This window comes from Bos mutus, chromosome 22 (assembly GCF_027580195.1).
Source record: "Bos mutus isolate GX-2022 chromosome 22, NWIPB_WYAK_1.1, whole genome shotgun sequence".
In the NCBI taxonomy this organism is placed as follows: Eukaryota; Metazoa; Chordata; class Mammalia; order Artiodactyla; family Bovidae; genus Bos; species Bos mutus.
In genome coordinates this window covers 6933951-6939950 of record NC_091638.1, presented here as the reverse complement: position 1 = coordinate 6939950, position 6000 = coordinate 6933951, and the positions used below count along the sequence as shown (strand labels likewise).

The window sequence follows — 6000 nt, the reverse complement described above, 5'->3', positions numbered from 1 at the left end:
AACACTTTCACTTTCATGCTACTTAAACTTTCAGATCCTCATCAGAAAAATGGGGATAAGATATTACCTGCTGTCTAACTGGGCTTTTGTGAATCTAAGTTAAGAGATTCATGCCTAACATGAAGTAAATGCCCAAGGAATACCTTCCTTGGGGCTCTCACTCGCAGGGCCAGGCACTGAACTCATGATCCTGCTGCTGCTACTGCTAAGTCGCTTCAGTCGTGTCCGACTTTGTGCGATCCCATAGACAGCAGCCCACCAGGCTCCTCTGTCCCTGAGATTCTCCAGGCAAGAACACTGGAGTGGGTTGCCATTTCCTTCTCCAATGCATGAAAGTGAAAAGTGAAAGTGAAGTCGCTCAGTCATGTCCGACTCTTTGCGACCCCATGGACTGCAGCCTACCAGGCTCCTCCATCCATGGGATTTTCCAGGCAAGAGTACTGGAGTGGGGTGCCATGTCCTTCTCTGCAGAGATGTTTAATGACCAACACAGCTGGCTTTCCAATGTCATCCTTTTCAGCAGCTTCAGTTCTGAGACTAATTCCTCTCCCCAAAGTTTAGGTCTTCACCTGTCACAGGTGGTGTTTATTGGGCTGTAGGAGGCAGGGGCTTGTGGCAGATGGGCATTTCTCCAGTTTCCCTGGCCCCACCCAAGGCCCAGAGGGCTCACTTGAACTGCTGGTAGAGGAAACAGACTTCCAAATCTCCTTAATCTCTGATTTTCACAACACCCTGCTGCCACTGTACGGAAGCTGAAGCAGCCAGCCTGTGACAGCCTGGCAAAGGCCTCATCTCCCCTCTCTCCAATCACCTGCTGAGGCTGCCAAGTGGTTCAAGAGGGCAGACTCCAGGGCAGTCTGGTACCAAACAGGATGGGAAAGGGTAGAAGAAGAAAAGAAGTCGCTCAGTCGTGTCCGACTCTGCGACCCCATGGACTGTAGGCCACCAGGCTCCTTGGTCCATGGGATTTTCCAGGCATGAATACTGGAGTGGGTTGCCATTTCCTTCTCCAGGGGATCTTCCTGACCCAGGGATAGAACCCGGGTCTCCCGCATTGTAGGCAGACGCTTTACCGTCCAAGCTACCAAGGAAGCCCAGGGAAAGAGTAGAGGGGAGAGCAAAGCGGGGCAGAGCAGAAGTCCTCCAGCCCAGCGTCAGTGTCCTGATTGAATTTTCAGGGGGAAAATCGGAAAGGCTCAAAAAAGATGAAAGCACTCACCCAAGGATATAAGGAAATAGATAATGCTCCCCGGAGGGATGGCCCAGTCATTCTCCTTACAAATAGGTCTTTGAAAGCAGGTTCCTGGATGTTATCAGAGCAAGATTTTTTAAACCCTTTTGGTGGTAGTGGAGGAAATGGGACACAAGCTAAATACATTTGAATTTTCTTTTAAGTTATATTTATGTCAAGTGGTCTCTCCCTCTCTCTCTCTTTTTTGGTTGCAACTCAAGGCTCGTGGGATGTTAGTTCCCCAACCAAGGACTGAAACCCCCCAACTCCCGCCTACCAGTCCCAGCAGTGAAAGTGCAGAACCCTAAACACTGGACTACCAGGTGATTCTCCAATGTCAAGTAATCCTGTTGGGAAAATGTTTCTCTCACCAGCTGGGCCTGGGGCTGGGCTGAAAGTAGGGAGACACTGATTAGGGTCACCCCCCCAGAAACAGAGCAGACCCTGTGGTCCTTGCCCCCTCCCACACCATGTCCTTTGCCTGCCTTTTGTCTGTGGAAAACTTTAGTCAAATAATAAGTTTAATCAGAGATGTGAGAAATGCAGAAACAAAGGAAAACAGTCAAAGGAGACCAAATAATAATGCAGTGATTAAGCTAAGTCAAGGACCTTTAGTTCTTTCTCCAGGGCTATAGATAATACTCTGAGCCATATCCTGTGAGCTGTCTTATAGATACCAAAACACCAGGTGGAGAAGTTAACTATATGATGACCAGACTGTACCCAGGACATGAGCTGCCACAATTCTGAGAATTGGCCTCAAAGAAATGGGAACAAATGGCCCTGGAACTGAAGATTAACTGTACCTAAAACAAGATGACGCTGGTCAGACCATCGATGACCATTTTCAAGATGACTGTCAGAGATGACTGTGCTGTTTCTGCATGGAGCCACCACCCCTGCACTCTGGGTATAAAAACCCTTGCCCCACAGGTTGCCTGGGGATCGAGGGATGAAGGAGAGAGTCGGCCTTTGGACAGATGCCCACCCTCCCTGCTTCCCCAGTTGCCAGCATCTGAAATAAAGCAAACTTTGTGGCTCAGCTGATAAAGAATCTGCCTGCAATGTGGGAGACCTGGGTTCAATCCCTGGATAGGGAAGATCTCTTGGAGAAGGGAAAGGCTACCCACTTTAGTATTCTTGGGCTTCCCAGTGGCTCAGCTGGTAAAGAATCCGCCTGCAATGTGGGAGACCAGGGTTTCAATCCCTGGATAGGGAAGATCCCCTGGAGAAGGGAAAGGCTACCCACTCCAGTGTCCTGGCCTGGAGAATTCCATGGACTGTATAGTCTATGGGGTCGCAAAGAGTCAGACACGACTGAGCAACTTTCACTTCTTTTCTTTCCTTTCCACCAACCTGGTCTGTTCATTGGCTTTTGAGCAGCAAGCAGCTGGACCCCACACACCCTTCAGTGACACCTTTGAACCCTGAAAGTCACTGGTTTTGAAAGGAAAGACATTCAACCTTTTTGCCATTTTTTCAAGTAGGTTGACAGAATGATTTCAACTCAGTTCTTCCTTTCTTTATATGTTTCAACTAAGTCTGGGTTTTAATAGAGACTAAACAGACATGTTTGTTCCTCTTGCTAGTGAGTAGTCAATATTTGCAGTATCTGAGGACTGCATACTGCAAGCAAATGCCAGAGGTTTGGACCTACTTCGGACATGAATAAAAGCCGGCCCATTTTAACTATTGCTGGCCCCTTGATCTCCCGGAGCCTTATCTGAGAGGCAGGAGTGACTCTGTGTCAGAAGCACAGATTCTGAAGCCAGAACACCTGGCTTTGCATCCCAGATCTGCCATTTCTAGCTGTGTGACTTTTGGCAACTAACTTAAACTCTCTGTGCCCTGGATTCCTTGTACACACACACACACACACACACACACGTATGTATAACTGAGGGCTTCCCAGGTAACGCTAGTGGTAAAGAACCCACCTTCCGATGCAGGGAGACGTAAGACACACAGGTTCGATCCCTGGGTCGGGAAGATCCCAGAAGAAAGGCACACCAACCCACTCCAGTGTTCTTGCCTGGAGAATCCCATGGATAGAGGAGCCTGGCAGACTATAGTCCATGGGGTCACAAAGAGTTGGACGTGACTGAAGCGATTTAGCATGCATGCTTGTATAATTGAATCACTTTACTGTTACTTTGAAATACTGTAAATCGACTATAATAAAGAAAAAAGAAATCCCTGACCTCTGGAGCTGACATTCTAATGCTCTTGGTTGTAGACTCAGACTTACCATGAAGGTCACGGCCACAAGCTCCTCTATTGCACTGCTGCTGCTGCTGCTGCTGCTAAGTCGCTTCAGTCATGTCCGACTCTGTGCGAACCCCATACACGGCAGCCCACTGGGCTCCCCCGTCCCTAGGATTCTCCAGGCAAGAACACTGGAGTGGGTTGCCATTTCCTTCTCCAATGCATGAAAGTGAAAAGTGAAAGTGAAGTCGCTCAGTCGTGTCCGACTCTTAGCGACCCCATGGACTGCAGCCTACCAGGCTCCTCCGTCCATGGGATTTTCCAGGCAAGAGTACTGGAGTGGGCTGCCATTGCCTTCTCCAATGCATGAAAGTGAAGTTGCTCAGTCATGTCCAACTCTTCGCGACCCCATGGACTGCAGCCCACCAGGCTCCTCTGTCCATGGGATTTTCCAGGCAAGAGTACTGGAGTGGGGTGCCATTGCCTTCTCCCCTCTATTGCACAGGCCCTTCCAGAAGCTCAGTGAGGGTCCCTACCAATGCCTTTACATTTCTTGCCTAATTTTGTATTCATAATTGTATGTTTTCTTTCTTCAGGAGGACCCTCAAAACTGCAAAAGCCTGGGACTTCCCTGGTGGTCCAATGGTTAAGATTCTGTGCTCCCAATGCAGGGGGCCCAGGTTCAATCCCTGGTCAGGGAACTAAATCTCCCACACAGCCCAACTTAGAGTTCTCAAGCCACAAGGAAAGATCCCGCACTCCCCAGCAAAGGTTGAATATCCTGCAGGCTGCAACTGAGACCCTGTGCAGCCAAAAATAAATAAATATGAACAAAGACTAGGACCTGAACCTAATATTCTTCTCTACAGTGGCCTGGATCCAGCGTCCAAGCCAGAGCCAACCCATATTTGTCAAAATATCATGTAACAAGTATTCCGATTTTTTTTTCCTCTCACAATGTACCTACTACTCAGGTATCTGCAATACACATGCAAATATAATTTCTAACCTGCCCCCATGGAGTGGCCTGTTTGGACAGGCAAACAAGACTTTGCTCTGTCTAAATGCCTCTGTACACAGAGCATGCGCAGCCCACCTCACCCCCACCCCCCACAGCTGATTTGGGAAAACACGAATTTGTCAATAGGCACAGCCATTAAAGACCCACGCAGAAAATTTACTTTATAGGTTCTAAGTCCCTCTCGAAAAATGTTTGCTTTTTCAACTGGGAATACAGAAGCAAGTAGATTTTATTTTAAATGTGGACATTTTTTTTTTTTTTTTGAAAGAAGAATAAAGTTTATTAGATCGGGGTGGGGGTGGGGAATCACTGAGAGTACAGCAAGCTGGCTTCCTGATAATGGGGTAGAGGAACTCCGGATGGCAGTCTTTGGTCTGCTTTAATAGCTGGGGGACAAAGCAATGGGACAGGGTCTTGCGAGTCATTTGCTGATTGGATGAGGTACATAAACATTCTGTATATGAGTCAGGAGAAGAGTAGGACAAATACCTTTCCTCTCGTAGGATAGGAGGGGGACAGGCCTCCATAGTACCACAATGGTTACAGCAGGCAGAAAGGTCCCTAAGAGTCTTGTTTTTTTCTGTTGCTGAATTTCCAGACCCTTCATGTTTATCTTGTTCTTTTCTCTTCAAGGCACCACAAGAGCCACTGTAATCAGGACTGCCCCCAGGATGTGGGCCGTTTTTAAAGTCTTCATTGATTTTGCAATATTGCTTCTGTTTTATATTTTGGCTTTTTGGCCCTGAGGCATGTAGGATCTTAGCTCCCCAACCAGGGATCCAACCCGCAGTTCCTGCAGTAGAAGGCGAAGTCTTAACCACTGGACCACCAGGGAAGTCACCTAAGCAGGTAGATTTTAAATAGTTGGTTTCATATCAGTTATCTTGTGCTATTTATTGCCATTATGAAAAAAAAAAGTATAAAACAGAATTCTCTGTCATATAGATTTCTGGGGGAATTACATGCAAAATTAATTTACTCTTTAAGCCAGACAGCATATATAATTACCTGCTGTTGTTAGGACTGCAGTTTTAAAAACTTCTGGGAATAGCAATGCGTGAAAAAGGAAAGATTTCAAATAATGACTCCATTGGCTTTGGTTTATTAACTCTGATATTAAACTACTCTATAGATAGCATACTTGTTCCAGGAATTAATTATATTTAACCTTCTCCATGTATCCAAATGCCCACAAAACTTTCAAAAATTGTGCTGGGCAATCTTGCTTTTAAACATGCCTTTCAAGTGTTGGGGGTAAGGAGAGATTGCAAGCTTGGGACTGACATGCACACATTGCTATATTTAAAATAGATAACCAACGAGGATCTATTCTATGACACAGGGATTCTTCTTAATACTCTGTAATAACCTAAATGGGAAAAGAATAGATGCATGTATATGTTTAACTCAATCATTCTGCTATACACCTGAAACTAACAAAGCATTGTTAATCGACCTGGTCACCCTAACTCTACCGCAGGTCACGCTGGGTCTAGCTGTCTCCCTGTAGAGACAGGTGTTTACTGAAGGATTAACTACCAGT

The 6000-nt window shown here is 46.5% G+C and overlaps 1 non-coding gene across 1 annotated transcript; it reads left to right on the top strand.

Moving 5' to 3' along the window:
* The first annotated feature begins 4064 nt into the window (after positions 1 to 4064).
* Positions 4065 to 4137, top strand: TRNAG-CCC (transfer RNA glycine (anticodon CCC)). Its single transcript has one exon. It is a non-coding gene; the product is annotated as a tRNA-Gly (tRNA).
* Positions 4138 to 6000: the final 1863 nt, after the last annotated feature.